At 50.8% G+C, this 17,747-nt stretch overlaps 1 pseudogene; it reads left to right on the forward strand.

The window, feature by feature from the left end:
- The first annotated feature begins 1,255 nt into the window (after positions 1-1,255).
- LOC141221130 (cytochrome c oxidase subunit 5B, mitochondrial-like) lies at positions 1,256-12,490 on the forward strand (annotated as a pseudogene).
- Positions 12,491-17,747: the final 5,257 nt, after the last annotated feature.

A 17,747-nucleotide genomic window follows, 5' to 3' on the forward strand; every position in this document is an offset into this window, starting at 1 on the left:
CAAGTAAAAATGCATCAAAAACGCGTGTAAAATCAGCATGCGTTTTTACTGCCAAGGACATGCAGAAATGCTGCGGAAAATTTCTGCTTCATTTCTGCACCGTGGGCACATAGCCTATCACTGGGCTCTGAGGTTTAGTTGGTGCAGAAAGGGGCAGCAGCAGAAACCCACAATAGCAAACACCAAGAGCAGCGGCAGAGAGTCACCGCTGGACCTGTGGAGGGTGAGTAGAGCACATTTTGCTTGTTTTTTAAATAAACTGCAGCTGGGGAACAGAGGTCTTCCAAATCTGGAATACCCATTTAACCTCTGGAAGCCTCGGGGGTAAACAAATAATTCTCAGAAAATCCTTTTCACCAAAAGTCCTGGCAGCACCCCAGGCAAAAACTATAGTACCCCATTATAATAGTCCGCCCGGCACCACTGGGCTCTGTCCTGCGTCGGATCTCTCAGGCTTTGGTTATAAACAGAAATGACAAAACTATGTCTTTTTTGGAAGCGGAAAATCCAATGAGATTTTCCAGAGGAATTTGCGTTGCTTGTTCTGTTTGTTTTGGGGTTCTTTTCTTGAAGCGTTATTGAAGTATTCTCTCCTTATGGTCTTTTGCAGCCTGTGACAGTGTCGAGTTTGGAGAAGCTTCCATGAGAATCCGCCTCACAGAAGTGACGTTAATTATTATTATTTTTTATTTTGTGCAGTGAGGTTTTTAATGTTTAGTCAGAAAAATTCTCAAAATAATTCACAATATGAACAGCCGTGTGGATATTCCACAGCAATGAATATGAGGAGTAGTCAGAGTATCTGAAGCAGTTTTTTACGTGGATTTTGGAGCGGATCTGACACAATATCCATGTAGAAAACTGTGTGTGAACTTCGCTCAAGGTAGATAATAAAGAGGTTGTCTCCACGTTGATGTTCAGCACCCCGATCCCCATCCTCCCGACTTCTGGTTGCCGGGTGGCCGATGCTGTGCTGCTTGATTGACAGGTCAGACATGTGGCAATGTCGCATCGCTGAACCCAAATGGTGCGCCCTCCGATGCTGACACATGAGGCATCTTTACCGCTGCAGCCCCAGAGAGTGCAGGGTACTAAATCCGGGCAGCCTCAAATCAGTGTGTACAAGCTCTATAGAAAACAGCTTGGAAGCGCTGCACTCCTAGCACAGCAGTGGCCGGTAACCTAGGCAACGAGCAGTAAACAAAACTAAAATTCCTCCTCTCCTTGAGAATGAAAAGGATTTTTTAAAAACAAGTAAATCACAAAGCTGCTGCTTTTTATAAACAATTCTTCCCATTGATGAGGTCACTTTTATTGGGCGGCTGCTACTAGAGAACAAATGGCGTTTCCACCTGTCATTGACTCCCTTTACATGTGGTAATTAAGCGCCAGCAATAACCCCGCGGGTACAGCACATTACGGCCATATACGGAGATGACACGGCCTCTCTGCTCGCTGCCTTGTTACGGTGCACCCCTCCGCTATGCGCTTGGTATGGTCCCGGGTATAAATGCGCACTGCCCCGCCCCCTGGACGCTGTAGTGGCAGCTGTCGGCTGTGAGGTGCAGGAGTCATGGCTTCTTGGAGGTTTCTCAGCTCGTCCGTCGCGCTGTGCCCCGGAGTGCAGGGACCGTGTGCCGCAGCCGACCATGCGTCAGAGCCATGAGCGCTGGAGGTGGGTATGACAGCCATGGTGGACAGTGGCCGCCTCCTGTGTGTGGTGTGAGGACTGCTGTGTATTACTAGGTGTGAGGCTGGAGTGTGCGGTGTCCCCTGTGAAGGGCATAGGACGGGACAGTGTACGTGACTTTGCAGCAGTGTAGTAATGTGCGCCGCCCATCAGCAGGTACTCACTGCTCCAGTGACAGCAGGTGACACCCAGGACTGTGACCGTGTGCACGGGGTCTGCCAAGCCCCTGCACAGGTTACACTTCCACTACTGTACCCTCTGTACAGACTGAATTGTCACACAGCTCGGCTGGCTATTGTCCTCTTTTATCAGCCACTTTCAGGTCACTTTGTTTTTTCTTTGTAGTATTCTTGCTATGATCTGTCCTTTTTGTGTCTTCTGTTTAGGTATCCCCACTGATGAGGAGCAGGCGACGGGCCTGGAGAGGAAAGTCCTGAACGCTTTGAAGAAGGGAGAGGTATATGACATAATTAACGAAGATAATTAAGACTGAAATGTACAACTGGGGGCGTTAGAGTGCTGCTCCCCCCCCCCCTCCGTTAGAGTGCTGCTCCACCCCCCTCCGTTAGAGTGCTGCTCCCCCCCCCCTCCGTTAGAGTGCTGCTCCCCCCCCCCTCCGTTAGAGTGCTGCTCCCCCCCCCTCCGTTAGAGTGCTGCTCCCCCCCCCTCCGTTAGAGTGCTGCTCCCCCCCCCTCCGTTAGAGTGCTGCTCCCCCCCCCTCCGTTAGAGTGCTGCTCCCCCCCCCCTCCGTTAGAGTGCTGCTCCCCCCCCCTCCGTTAGAGTGCTGCTCCCCCCCCCTCCGTTAGAGTGCTGCTCCCCCCCCCTCCGTTAGAGTGCTGCTCCCCCCCCTCCGTTAGAGTGCTGCTCCCCCCCCCTCCGTTAGAGTGCTGCTCCCCCCCCCCTCCGTTAGAGTGCTGCTCCCCCCCCCTCCGTTAGAGTGCTGCTCCCCCCCCCCGTCCGTTAGAGTGCTGCTCCCCCCCCCCCCGTCCGTTAGAGTGCTGCTCCCCCCCCCCCCGTCCGTTAGAGTGCTGCTCCCCCCCCCCCGTCCGTTAGAGTGCTGCTCCCCCCCCCCGTCCGTTAGAGTGCTGCTCCCCCCCCCCGTCCGTTAGAGTGCTGCTCCCCCCCCCCGTCCGTTAGAGTGCTGCTCCCCCCCCCCGTCCGTTAGAGTGCTGCTCCCCCCCCCCCGTCCGTTAGAGTGCTGCTCCCCCCCCCCCGTCCGTTAGAGTGCTGCTCCCCCCCCCCGTCCGTTAGAGTGCTGCTCCCCCCCCCCGTCCGTTAGAGTGCTGCTCCCCCCCCCCGTCCGTTAGAGTGCTGCTCCCCCCCCCCGTCCGTTAGAGTGCTGCTCCCCCCCCCGTCCGTTAGAGTGCTGCTCCCCCCCCCGTCCGTTAGAGTGCTGCTCCCCCCCCCGTCCGTTAGAGTGCTGCTCCCCCCCCCGTCCGTTAGAGTGCTGCTCCCCCCCCCGTCCGTTAGAGTGCTGCTCCCCCCCCCGTCCGTTAGAGTGCTGCTCCCCCCCCCGTCCGTTAGAGTGCTGCTCCCCCCCCCGTCCGTTAGAGTGCTGCTCCCCCCCCCGTCCGTTAGAGTGCTGCTCCCCCCCCCCGTCCGTTAGAGTGCTGCTCCCCCCCCCCGTCCGTTAGAGTGCTGCTCCCCCCCCCCGTCCGTTAGAGTGCTGCTCCCCCCCCCCGTCCGTTAGAGTGCTGCTCCCCCCCCCCGTCCGTTAGAGTGCTGCTCCCCCCCCCCGTCCGTTAGAGTGCTGCTCCCCCCCCCCGTCCGTTAGAGTGCTGCTCCCCCCCCCGTCCGTTAGAGTGCTGCTCCCCCCCCCGTCCGTTAGAGTGCTGCTCCCCCCCCCCGTCCGTTAGAGTGCTGCTCCCCCCCCCCGTCCGTTAGAGTGCTGCTCCCCCCCCCCGTCCGTTAGAGTGCTGCTCCCCCCCCCCGTCCGTTAGAGTGCTGCTCCCCCCCCCCGTCCGTTAGAGTGCTGCTCCCCCCCCCCGTCCGTTAGAGTGCTGCTCCCCCCCCCCGTCCGTTAGAGTGCTGCTCCCCCCCCCGTCCGTTAGAGTGCTGCTCCCCCCCCCGTCCGTTAGAGTGCTGCTCCCCCCCCGTCCGTTAGAGTGCTGCTCCCCCCCCGTCCGTTAGAGTGCTGCTCCCCCCCCCGTCCGTTAGAGTGCTGCTCCCCCCCCCGTCCGTTAGAGTGCTGCTCCCCCCCCCGTCCGTTAGAGTGCTGCTCCCCCCCCCGTCCGTTAGAGTGCTGCTCCCCCCCCCCGTCCGTTAGAGTGCTGCTCCCCCCCCCCGTCCGTTAGAGTGCTGCTCCCCCCCCCCCGTCCGTTAGAGTGCTGCTCCCCCCCCCCGTCCGTTAGAGTGCTGCTCCCCCCCCCCGTCCGTTAGAGTGCTGCTCCCCCCCCCCGTCCGTTAGAGTGCTGCTCCCCCCCTCCGTCCGTTAGAGTGCTGCTCCCCCCCGTCCGTCCGTTAGAGTGCTCCCCCCCGTCCGTCCGTTAGAGTGCTCCCCCCCGTCCGTCCGTTAGAGTGCTCCCCCCCGTCCGTCCGTTAGAGTGCTCCCCCCCGTCCGTCCGTTAGAGTGCTCCCCCCCGTCCGTCCGTTAGAGTGCTCCCCCCCGTCCGTCCGTTAGAGTGCTCCCCCCCGTCCGTCCGTTAGAGTGCTCCCCCCCGTCCGTCCGTTAGAGTGCTCCCCCCCGTCCGTCCGTTAGAGTGCTCCCCCCCGTCCGTCCGTTAGAGTGCTCCCCCCCGTCCGTCCGTTAGAGTGCTCCCCCCCGTCCGTCCGTTAGAGTGCTCCCCCCCGTCCGTCCGTTAGAGTGCTCCCCCCCGTCCGTCCGTTAGAGTGCTCCCCCCCGTCCGTCCGTTAGAGTGCTCCCCCCCGTCCGTCCGTTAGAGTGCTCCCCCCCGTCCGTCCGTTAGAGTGCTCCCCCCCGTCCGTCCGTTAGAGTGCTCCCCCCCGTCCGTCCGTTAGAGTGCTCCCCCCCGTCCGTCCGTTAGAGTGCTCCCCCCCGTCCGTCCGTTAGAGTGCTCCCCCCCGTCCGTCCGTTAGAGTGCTCCCCCCGTCCGTCCGTTAGAGTGCTCCCCCCGTCCGTCCGTTAGAGTGCTCCCCCCGTCCGTCCGTTAGAGTGCTCCCCCCGTCCGTCCGTTAGAGTGCTCCCCCCGTCCGTTAGAGTGCTCCCCCCCCGTCCGTTAGAGTGCTCCCCCCCCCGTCCGTTAGAGTGCTCCCCCCCCGTCCGTTAGAGTGCTCCCCCCCCCGTCCGTTAGAGTGCTCCCCCCCCCGTCCGTTAGAGTGCTCCCCCCCCCGTCCGTTAGAGTGCTCCCCCCCCCCGTCCGTTAGAGTGCTCCCCCCCCGTCCGTTAGAGTGCTCCCCCCCCCCGTCCGTTAGAGTGCTCCCCCCCCCCGTCCGTTAGAGTGCTCCCCCCCCGTCCGTTAGAGTGCTCCCCCCCCGTCCGTTAGAGTGCTCCCCCCCGTCCGTTAGAGTGCTCCCCCCCCGTCCGTTAGAGTGCTCCCCCCCCGTCCGTTAGAGTGCTCCCCCCCCCGTCCGTTAGAGTGCTCCCCCCCCGTCCGTTAGAGTGCTCCCCCCCCCGTCCGTTAGAGTGCTCCCCCCCCCCCGTCCGTTAGAGTGCTCCCCCCCCCCGTCCGTTAGAGTGCTCCCCCCCCCTCGTCCGTTAGAGTGCTCCCCCCCCCCCGTCCGTTAGAGTGCTCCCCCCCGTCCGTTAGAGTGCTCCCCCCCCGTCCGTTAGAGTGCTCCCCCCCGTCCGTTAGAGTGCTCCCCCCCCCCGTCCGTTAGAGTGCTCCCCCCCCCCGTCCGTTAGAGTGCTCCCCCCCCGTCCGTTAGAGTGCTCCCCCCCCGTCCGTTAGAGTGCTCCCCCCCCGTCCGTTAGAGTGCTCCCCCCCCGTCCGTTAGAGTGCTCCCCCCCCCGTCCGTTAGAGTGCTCCCCCCCCGTCCGTTAGAGTGCTCCCCCCCCGTCCGTTAGAGTGCTCCCCCCCCGTCCGTTAGAGTGCTCCCCCCCCGTCCGTTAGAGTGCTCCCCCCCCCCGTCCGTTAGAGTGCTCCCCCCCCCCCGTCCGTTAGAGTGCTCCCCCCCCCGTCCGTTAGAGTGCTCCCCCCCCCGTCCGTTAGAGTGCTCCCCCCCCGTCCGTTAGAGTGCTCCCCCCCCCGTCCGTTAGAGTGCTGCTCCCCCCCCGTCCGTTAGAGTGCTGCTCCCCCCCCCGTCCGTTAGAGTGCTGCTCCCCCCCCCGTCCGTTAGAGTGCTGCTCCCCCCCCCGTCCGTTAGAGTGCTGCTCCCCCCCCCGTCCGTTAGAGTGCTGCTCCCCCCCCCCGTCCGTTGGAGTGCTGCTCCCCCCCCCCGTCCGTTGGAGTGCTGCTCCCCCCCCCGTCCGTTGGAGTGCTGCTCCCCCCCCCGTCCGTTGGAGTGCTGCTCCCCCCCCCCCGTCCGTCCGTTAGAGTGTGTCTAGGACAAGGCTGAGCCATGTTCACACACTTATATCTTACTCCTTGTGTTTACTGTTTGTTTTTTTACAATTTTCTTGTATTGTGCCAAGTAGTGGATAAACCCTCCTTACTATATCCCTCAGTGTAAAATGGAAACAAACTCCCCTCCTGTGCGGGTGCCATTCTAGCAATGTGAGTGCTGGGTCTCCCTGGTTTCCCATGATATTTGTATACCGTGTGAGTGCTGCAGCCAGTCTGCTGCTAATGGGCCACTGTTCTCACACTTTCCTCTGATGTCCAAAGTTCATCTCCAGGAAGTGTGAGCGAAGCAGCCTGTTAGTGGCTGCTGATTATTCCATATGGGACCGGGAGATCTATTGCTGACACTGTTGGAACGACGCTGGTGTGGAAGGGGAGTTTGTTTTATACCGGGTAATACAGCCTTTAAGAAAGGGGTTGTCAAGTCTTGAACAAACCTTTTTAATATCCTTGTGTGTTTAGAGGAACAAACATTGGCTTTGCCCACTTCTCAAAGTTGTCTAAGCTGGCTGGGACACACATGTGTCAAGAAACTATTTGCTTTCAGCAACGAAAAGTTGTGCAAAAAGCGACATTCCAATCGGTTTTACAGTAGAAACCTGGTGACACTTGATGAGTCTGGGACAAAGTGAAACTGGCTGAAGAGGGGTCCCCGTCTTCAGATGCATCTGTAGGTCTTGTGCTTGTGATGTAAAGTTTGGGTCCTGGTGGCATCCCCTATACTTTATTGGTGTAGCTGCTAGTCACACCCTGGTGTATATGGGGCATTATTAGTGACCTGCTAGACAGTCTAGCCACAGGGAACACACATCTGGTCACTTCTGTGTTCTGTAGTCATGCTTCCCAGGTCCTATTTCTTGGCGCTTTTTTATTTAATCCCTTATATAGCGCCTTTAATTCCAAAGCACTTTACCGACATTATCATCACTGTCCCCATTGGGGCTCATAATCTAAATTCTCTATCAGTATGTCTTTGGAGTTTGGGAGTAAATTGGAGGAAACCCACGCAAACACAGGGAGAACACACAAACTCCTTGCAGATGTTGTCCTTGGTGGGATTTGAAGCCAGGACCCTATAACAGAGTGGGGAACTAGGAGAAACTGGATACTTTTTCCAGCATATAAGACAGGATGGGATATGTAGTCTAGGAATGATGGCAGTATCCACAAATAGGCATGAGAAGAATTATTTTTTTATTATTTATTTATTTTACTATGAACTAAAAACTAACAGGCAGGTAGTTGCTAACTGCCTGTCTGTGCCTGGTGTCTGTCTCTGCCAGCACAGAGCGGTCACAGACATCTCCTGCTGGTGATTCAGCGGCTTCCATGGACGTCTTGTCAACAGAGCAGCTTCTTCTCTTCTGCTCTGTTGACAGCCAGCTTCCTGCTGCCTAACTGCGGAGAGCCAGCTGTCAATCAGTATGACTGTAGTTGGATAAAGCAGGCAGGTAGTTGTCTCTGTTTGCAACTACCTGCCTGTTAGTTTTTAGGCCCAAAGTAAAAATAAAATGGCCCTGGACAACCCATTTAATGATACTTTGGCAGCATCGTTTAATAACGTTGTTCTACCTTGCTTCTCACTGTGAAGGACTCCAAACATCTGTCATGTGGCAACAACTCAAGGGGTAATGCCACCAGATTACTTTTTTTACGTTCTTTCTCATGCACCCTCTCCACAGGTCCTCAGTGCATATGGATGTCATAAAGCAGAATGGGGTGCTAACCATGTACCCATCACTTTAGACATCATAGTGGGGAGGAAGGGTTTCTCCTGCTGTTGACATACTTTGGCCTCCATTACATTGATCACTGCTGGCAGGAGTATTATAATAAGTTTGTCCTACGACAGCTTCTTTCCAGACCTTATTATAAGATGGTGTTCTTGCTTCAACACACGGTAAATAGTGCAGGTCTGAGATTAGGCAATGTACTGTATAGCTGTGCATGGGATCTATTGTGCTGATTTCAGAGGATCAACCGTGTAAGTACAGCAGTGCCTATCAGGAGTTTCAGGCCTTGTTCCAGTTATTCCTTTGTTTCCAGGAGAAGTAAAGCAAATGACCGACCTCTTATACAAATGTGGATTAAGGTCAAAGTCCATAATGAGTCCTTTGCAGGAATCTCTCAGTGTATCTGGATTCATGACAAGACATTGCTAAATTATTTTGTTCAATGTCTTTAAATAAACGTTTGTGTTCTTTACATATACAGGTGCATCTCACAAAATTAGAATATCATCAAAAATTTAATTTATTTCAGTTCTTCAATACAAAAACTGAAACTGATATTATATATATAGTCATTACAAACTTAGTGATCTATTTCAAGTGTTTATTTCTTTTAATGTTGAATATGGCTTACAGCCAATGAAAACACAAAACTCATTATCTCAGTAAAGTAGAATAATTAACAATAAACACCTGCAAAGGCTTCCTAAGCGTTTACAAGGGTCCCTTAGTCTGTTTCAGTAGGCTCCACAATCATGGGGAAGACTGCTAACTTGACAGATGTCCAGAAGGCAGTCACTGACACACTCCACAAGGAGGATAAGCCACGAAAGGTTATTGCTAAAGAAGCTGGCTGTTCAGAGTGCTGAATCCAAGCATATTAATGGAAAGTTGAGTGGAACGAAAGTGTGTAGAAAAAGGTGCACAAGCAATCGGGATAACCGCAGCCTTGAAAGGATTATTAAGAAAAGGCCGTTCAAAAATTTGGGGGAGGCTCACAAGGAGTGGACTGCTGCTGGAGTCATTGCTTCAAGAGCCACCACACACAGACCTATCCAGGACATGGGCTACAAGTGTCGCATTCCTTGTGTCAAGCCACTCATGACCAATAGACAGCGCCAGAAGCGTCTTACCTGGGCCAAGGAGAAAAAGACCTGGACTGTTGCTCAGTGGTCCAAGGTGGTGTTTTCAGATGAAAGTAAAATTTGCATTTCATTTGGAAATCAAGGTCCCGGAGTCTGAAGGAAGAGTGGAGAGGCCACAATCCAAGCTGCTTGAGGTCTAGTGTGACGTTTCCACAATCAGTGATGGTTTGGGGAGCCATGTCATCTGCTGGTGTAGGTCCACTGTGTTTTATCAAGACCAAGGTCAGCGCAGCCGTCTGCCAGGAGATTTTATTGCACTTCACGCTTCCCTCTGCTGATAAGATTTTTGGAGATGGAAATTTCATTCTCCTGCAGGACTTGGTACTTTTGGCAGTGTGGACAGGTGCCAATACCTGGTTTACAAACAACAGTATCCCTGTGCTTGATTGGCCAGCAAACTCGCCTGACCTTAACCCCATAGAGAATCTATGGGGTATTGTCAAGAGGAAACATTTTTCATGCTGTTAAAGTATTCTAATTTACTGAGATAATGACTTTTGTGTTTTCTTTGGCTGTAAGCCATAATCATCAACATTAACAGAAATAAACACTTGAAATAGATCATTCTGTCTGTAATGACTTTATATAATGAGTTTCACTTTTTGTATTGAAGAACTGAAATAAATAAATTTTGATATTCTAATTTAGTGAGATGCACCTGTAAGTGGTATAACATTTACAACTCATTTTGTCTTTTTAAGGATCCTTTTAACGTCCTCAAGCCAAAATCCTATGCATGAACCAAAGAGAATCCACACATTGTGCCGTCAGTCAATAAGCAGAGACTTGTGGGCTGCAGATGTAAGTTTCTTTGCTACACGTTTCATTTCAGTGTAAAACTTATAGAAAAGGTGATTAACCCCTGAAAGCTGTACAGATTGGTCATGAGCACATGTCACTTTGGGCTGTGTGCCAGATATGTACACCATGCCAATTAACCCATCAGATACCACTGTCAATCACAACAGCAGCATCTAAGTGGTTAAAAGGGAGAATACTCCCTCTTTAACACTATTTGCTCATCGCGATTGTAATCGTGGGTGCCAATAGTTTGCATTGCACCCCGAGGTCATCAGATGACCTCGGGGTACAGTGGCCTGTTGGACCCTCTTTATGGCAGTGTCTAACAGACTGAGTCAGTGAAAATCTAACGGGTCTCATGCACTGTATTGTGAGTACTACGTGAGTACTGTAGTGTATGGGACCAGGAATTGGTGAGAAATGTTCATGTTCCACAGTGGTACTAGGTTAAAGTAAAAGGATTAAATAAAATGCTTGTATTAAATATAGTATAATTACTCTTAACTTTCCCACAAAGAAAAAGCCCCCACCTAGCTCTTGTGGTAAAAAATAAGTTTCAGCTTTTAGAATATGGCGATGCAAAAACAAATTAATGTTTGTAAAATATTGTTTTTAGTGTGCAGAAGTAGCAAAGCATAAAGAGCTAAAACTGGTATCGTTATAATCATACTGAACCAAACAATAAATCATTCTTACTACTAATAGCTTTCACCGCACAGTGAACCACATAAAAATATATAAAATTAATAACTGAATTGCTGTCTTTTGTTTTTTTGTTCATCCTGCATCTGTGTAAAAAGTGATCAAAAGAATGTTCTGTATCCCAAAATGGTACTTAAAAAAGGATCCAACTCCACCTGCAAAAATAAGCTCTCGTACAGCTCTTGGCCAGATGAGTTGTTGGTCTCAGAATGTAGACCAAAATTTTATTTATAAATCTGACATTGCTGTAAATGTATTGAACATTATAATAAAGCAGTCTTATCACTTATACCACACGAAAATTGCGTAAAATTTAAAAACTATTCTTTTACTGCTGTTTTTGTTCATTCTGATTCCCAATAATCTGAATAAGGCTCGGTTCACATTTATCCTGCGCTCTCCACTGAGCACTTGCGTCTGGGTTTCAGTGTAAATTCCCCAAAAAATGTGATTCAGATAGAACCCCCGACTGAACCACTCGCTATAATGAGGCAGGTGGTCACTTTGGACTCCGTCTGGTCTGTGTTCCGCCAATGTCCCATCAGTTTAGGTGTCTTTTTAGCGCACAAGTGTGGGTGACCACTGTTCTGTGCATGTCTCAAGATGGATACCACCGGAACAGATGCCAAACTGAGTCCAAAGTGTCTCCACCTGCCTCATTATGGAGAGCGGTTGCATTGGGGGGTTTCATCTAAATCACATTTTTGTAGGATTTACACGGAAACTCCAGCGTAAGTGCTTAGTGTAGAACACAATAATATGATCCCAGCCTTCTATTGAAAACAAGTAATGTCCCCCAAAATATTACCAATAAAACCCTAACTTAGACCTGAGTGGAGTTTTGTGCAGGATATCTATCACTGGAAACATAGGGGGTCCCACGTTACTGGTAGAACAAAGACTCTTGAAAAGCGACGGATCCCAACCTCTCAAATAAAATCCAGTGAAATCTGTGCTTCCAAATTCCCCTCCTTCTGAGCCCCCCCCTATGCCTAAACCACAGTAAGCAGCCACATGTTTGGCATTATTGTAGCTGGGAGAGTGCACTTAACAATTTACGGGGTGTATGTCTCCATAAGCTCCAGCTGGGCACAATATATGGGGCTACTACACTGTATGGGGGCACAATGTATGGGCATTTAAGTGGCAGATTTGCAATTCACAAGGGGAAAAAAGCCTGGCGTGTATGTTGCAAAGCAAACTCCTGTGGGGCCAAAATAGTTACTGCAGCTGTAGATGAATTCATTGAAAGGTGCAATTTCTAAAATGGGGTCATTTTGTGGGTTTTTCTATTGACACCTTCGGGGTTCCGCAAATGTCACCTGCAAAATTTGTGCACCAAATAGCGCTCCTTCCTTCTCAGCCCTGATTTGTGGCCTAACAGTAACTTCTGATGACATATGGGGCATTGCTGCATTTGGGAGAAATTGCTCAATAAATTATGGGGTCCAGTTTCACCTAATAACTCTTGTGTAAATGACAAACTTTCAGCTAATAAAAAATGTACAGTTCTACCACTAAAATGTTAGTTCCATGTCCCCATATCGCAAAATTCTGCGTTTTAAAAGCCAAGGAGCACTCCTTCCCATCCGATCCCTCCGTGTGCTCAAATAGCAGTTTACACCCCCATATGGTGTACTACCACGTTTAGATATAATGGTCATACATCTAGAATAATGTACAAGACCATAAACTCACAGAATCCGCTCAGTTTGTAGTAGTACAATAAATTCAAGCACTGAAACATAACCTTTTATCATTTTCTTTCTTCCAGGTGAAGAAGATAATTCTCAAGTTATCTGGTTCTGGGCCCATGATGGGCAGGTAAATCGCTGCCCACAGTGTGGCTCTCACTACAAGGTTGTCCTTTATGAGCTTCCACACTGAAGAGGACTTGTATTACTATTGACAGCCATATGTTAAAGTTAAAAAATCTTTTATTAAATACTTGATATATTGTAATGTGTTTTATTTTCATTAGCATTGGTCGTGCATACAGAACAATGCTTAACAAAGCTAACGTTCTCCCATCCTTTGAATTGGAGTTGACAAAGGTCTGTAAGAATTTGGCAGTTTGGATGGGCAAGATGCGTTCTGTAGTCTGGATCTCCACTCTGGCTTCCACTAGTGGCTTCTGCAGGATAAATTATAGGAGTGGTTCGAAACTAATAAGGATTTTAATCCTAAATGTCTTTCTATTGTACTAATCTAATCGCTCTTCTAATTGACTTTAAGAAGTCACTGCTGTTCCCTCTTTAGTCTAACTTTTTTTTACCTACTTTGTTTTGATGACCTTTTTTGAGACTCCCCAGAATCTCCTAGTTATCTGGGAGCCTTGGCTTGGTCACTGCCGCAGCCCCTGTCTCCACCCTGAAACACGGAGTCATCATTGACATCAGTTTCAGGGGTAGGGTTATTCCCTGCTGTACGGAGCATGTGACGGTTGTCCATTCTGACTCTGTATGAGCTTCCTTGTCACTGTGTAGTACTAAAGTGCACACAGTGTGCTCCCTCGCTAGCCCTAATGGGAAGAGACTAGCCGACAAGAGTGCACTTGGTGTGCATTGTAAGGTGAGGGGACATGCAGAGTACAGCAGGGACTGCCCACCCCCTGAAGCGGATGTCACGGACTCTTCATTTCAGGGTGGAGATGAACTGTAGCAGTGACCGCTGCCCTTGATGTCCTGTTTGAGTATCCCATCATGCACTGTGGATTATCAAATGAAATGTAATCAAAGTGGGAGTAGGTAAAGAAAACTGTTAAAGGGAGTTTCTAATTACAATTTTAGATAAGCTATTAGAATCTTACTACATAAAGAGCTTAATGTTGAGGTGAGTCTGAGAAAAGAATCAGCTGACGGTGGAGCCATGTTGTTGTAGATGATGACAAAAGGGAGTGTTTTCCTATTGAATTTTTAAACGGCTTAACCCTGTCAGCCATGCCAAGTCGTTGCCTTATCCTTAAAGGGATCGAGCCACCATAAAGAATACAGTTAACCAACCAGAAAAGGTAGAAATAAATAATTTTGTTATTTAGAGATTCAAAATTATGCTTCATTCAAAAGATACCAAGCTTTTTTATTTTTTTTGAATTCTGCTCTCTGGCGCCCCCTGGTGTTATTCCATTCCGTTTTGGTAGTGGGTGATCAGCTGGTCGCGTTTGCACAGTACCTGTCATAAGAGCCCCCCAAGTCCACACCCGCAGTGTGCACAATGTATTCTGTGACAAGTCTGACAGTCTGCTGTAAGCACAGTGTGTGATTCATCCCCTCCCCCTGCACTCACAGCTCCCCTCCCGGTGAGATGGTTCTGCTTCACAGCCTAAGCGCAGAAGGTGTCTCTCTGCTATTGTGCTTACAAGTCTGTGATGTGAGGAAGAACCATCTCACCGGGAGGGGAGCTGTGAGTGCAGGGGGAGGGGGTGAATCACACACTGTGCTTACAGCAGACTGTCAGACTTGTCACAGAATACATTGTGCACACTGCAGTTGGGGGGGCTCTTATGACAGGAACTGCACAAACTCAACCAGCTGATCACCCACTACCAGGACATATTGGAATAAAGCCAGGGGGCGCCAGAGAGCAGAATTCAAAAAGATGAAAGCTTGGTATCTTTTGAATGGGGCATAATTTTGAATCACTATAAATTACAAAACCATTTATTTCTCCCTTTTCTGGTTGGTTAACTGTATTCTTTATGGTGGCAGAACCCCTTTACCCCTGAGGGTGGTTTGCACGATAATGACTAGGCAAATTTTTACAATTCTGACCACTGTCACTTTATGAGGTAATTACTCGAACGCTTCAACGGATCCCCCTGATTCTGAGACTGTTTTTTCGTGACATATTGTACTTCATGATAGTGGTAAAATTCCTTCGATATCACTTGCGTTTATTTGTGAAAAGCTTGGAAAATTTAGCAATTTTCAAAATTAATTTTTATGCCATTACATCAGAGAGATGTCACACAAAATAGTTAATAAATAACATTGCCCACATGTCCACTTTACATCAGCACAATTTTGGAACCAACATTTTTTTTTTATTTTTTATTAGGGAGCTATAAGGGTTAAAAGTTGACCAGCGATTTCTAATTTTTAAAACAAAATTTGCAAAACCATTTTTTTTTTTAAGGGACCACATCACATTTGAAGCGACTATAAGGGGCTTTTATGACAGAAAATACCCAAAAGTTACACCATTCTAAAAACTGCACCCCTCAAGATTCTCAAAACCACATTCAAGAAGTTTATTAACCCTTCAGGTGCTTCACAGGAATTTTTGGAATGGGGAAGAAAAAAATGAATATTTACCAGTACGTCCATCATAACGGCACGACAGGAGAGTAGTCCTCTGTTCCTCTAGGGACAGGAAACACATGAGAGGTTAAAAGCCCCCCCCATCACACCCTCAGTGTTTTTCCTGTCCCTAGCAGGAGAGGACGCTATGGAGAGGTTCTCCAAAGATAGAAGTTACCTGAGAGCCAGGGGGATTGGGGGGGTCTGAGAACTCCCCCCTTCATTCGGTCCAGAGGCTCCATGCTGATACCCCTTTACGGGGTCCCTCAGCCAGAAGACCGCCGCTTGCCGCTGTATCCCCCGGACAAGCTGAGCATTGCGCTATCCCACCGGCTGAAAGGCCGGCGTGCGCTCCACGGAGGAGCGCGGTGTATGGCTTCCGGCAGGAGGCGGAGGCAGAAGAGCGGACATCCGCTTTGGAGCCGGCGTGCGTTCCAGGGTGGAGTGCACGCCGATCGCGGTGCGAGACTTCTGGCCAGGAGGTGGAGTCAGAAGAGCGGACATCCGCTTTGGCCGGCATGCGTTCCAGGGTGGAGCGCACTCCGCTTCTCCTTCCGGCATTGAGAAGAGGGGCTTCGGCACCCAGAACGCACAGGTGCCCGGAGGCAGTGGTGAGCCTCCAGGGCATTAAGAATAGCGATTATCGTTGGGGGCGTGGCTACCACCTGGATCAGGTAAGACCCTATAAAAGGGTACACCTCAGCCACACACTCTGACACCATGGAAGCTAATCCTTCACGGTCAGAAGCCCCTTCAGAGTCCCTGGGCTGTGTGAGTACAGCATTAGGCCCTTCTCTGGTTAAATCAGAGTATTCTAGGACAGATTTTTATAGTAAATCTCCGGTGTCCTTTTATATTTTTTTATGGATTAGGAGAGGGGAACCCAGAGGTCTGGATCTGCATCCAAAAAATCAAGACGATGTGTAGACTGTAACACGAAGCTTCAGGACTCGTATAAAAAGCGGCTGTGTAAAAAAAAAAAAAAAAATGTATAGCCGAGGTCCTAAAGGAAGAAAAAACTTCTTTTTTGACGGATACAAGATCTATGATATGTGAGGAGGTCCAGAGTACAGTCTCGAGCCTCATGCCTTCCCGTACGCAGCCGTCACCCCAAATAGTTCAACCCTCTCCTCGCCAGAAAAGACCTAGGTGGGAGGTGGAAGAGGTGTCTGAGGAAGGAGAATATTCAGATTCCGCATCAGAGCACAGTCTAGAAGAGGATGAGGATCGCTTCTCTCAGTTACCCTCACAAGAGAGAGAGAAATATGTCTTCTCTACAGAACATACGGATGAACTATTAAAGTCCGTCAGGCGTACTATGAACTTGGAGGACACTCAGGTCTCCCATTCCAGACAGGATGAAATGTTTGCAGGTCTGAGAACTCAGAGAAATAGAGTATTCCCTGTAAATGAGCATTTAAAATCAATGATTATGGAGGAATGGGAAGAAGTGGAGAAAAGACTCATTGTGCCAAGAGACTTTAAATCCCGTCTTCCTTTCAATCTGGAGGACATCAAACTTTGGGAGGAAATCCCTAAACTAGATGTCCCAATAGCGAAAGTGGCTAAGAAAACATCCATCACCTTTGAGGATTTGTCTTTCCTCAAGAACGCAATGGATAGGAAGGCAGAGAGCATGCTCAAGAGGAGTTGGGAGGCCTCAGCAGCCATAATTAAGTCAAATATCGCTGCCACTTCAGTGGCAAGATCCATGTGCCTTTTGGTTGGACGAGCTGTCAGATCAAATTAGGTCGGACTTCCCTGTAGAGATGCTATCAGACTCTCTTCCCATGTTGAAGCTGGCAACGCAATTCATGGCTGATGCCTCGGCCGAATCGGTCAGATTCACAGCTAGATGTAGCGTATTCTCTAATACAGCTAGACGGGCGATATGGCTAAAGATGTGGTCGGGGGATAGCCACTCAAAGAATAAACTGTGCTCAATTCCCTTTTCGGGTGCTTGGGTCTTTGGTCCAGTGTTGGACGAGATACTAGAAAGAGCATCCGACAAGAAAAAAGCATTTTCCCCTTCTCCCATGACAGCACCACCTGAGAGAGGGTATCCGCCCACCAAGGACAGGAACCTACTGAATAAAAAGGCGGTACCTCTCCTCCGCATCAGTTTTGGTTCCTGTCCCTGATGGGAGCCTCACCAGGTGGTACCTCACGTACCTGGATTATGGACGGTGCGGCCTGGAGGCCGTGGAAGCAGCAGATGGTCCCTGTTCCCAGCCCGTCTGGCTGCTGCCTGGGTCTGCGTGTGGGGAGGAGGTGTTGTTTTTTTTTTTTTTGGATTCCTCCCCGCGTGCGCCGGGGCCTGCAGCCGGGTCTGCGCCTCGCAAAGATGAACTGAGCGCGCCAGCCGGCAGGTCTTCCGGGCTGCGCACGTGGGGGTCGCGTCGCACCCTGTGACGGAGCGCGCCGGAAGTCCGGGCTGCGCACGCGCGGGGTGCTGACGCGCCCTATCGAGGAGTGCGCCGGAAGCCGGGTCTGCGCATGCGCGGGTGGGAAGCTGTCATCCCGCTGCAAGCGCGCCGTGTGCCGCTGGGCTGCGCACGCGCAGAGGCAAGTGGATCTGCGGGTAGCGCGCCAGCTGGCTAAAGTTTAAAAAAAAAAGAGATTGAGATGAGCACGCTGCCGGAAGGGGAGGAGCCTAAAGGAGGTGGAGCCCTACTGCTTTTAAGGATGGGGAGCAATCAGGATGGCGGTGTCTGCATCCCCACCATGATGGATGAGGAACCGCAGTCACCTGGGCAGCAGCTGTCACCGCCACAGGAAGTACAGCAGCAGCCACAGCCATCAAAGCCGCGCAAGCAGCTCAAACAAATGGAACGGGAATCTTCCCATCGACAAAGTCACAGCAGTGAGGGGCGTACGAGTTCCGGCAAGACTGGTCAGAAAAGACTTCGTCAGTCCACCTC

The sequence above is a fragment of the Phyllobates terribilis genome, unplaced genomic scaffold, assembly GCF_046119375.1.
Source record: "Phyllobates terribilis strain yellow unplaced genomic scaffold, ASM4611937v1 Scaffold_320__1_contigs__length_2182038, whole genome shotgun sequence".
Classification (NCBI taxonomy): domain Eukaryota; kingdom Metazoa; phylum Chordata; class Amphibia; order Anura; family Dendrobatidae; genus Phyllobates; species Phyllobates terribilis.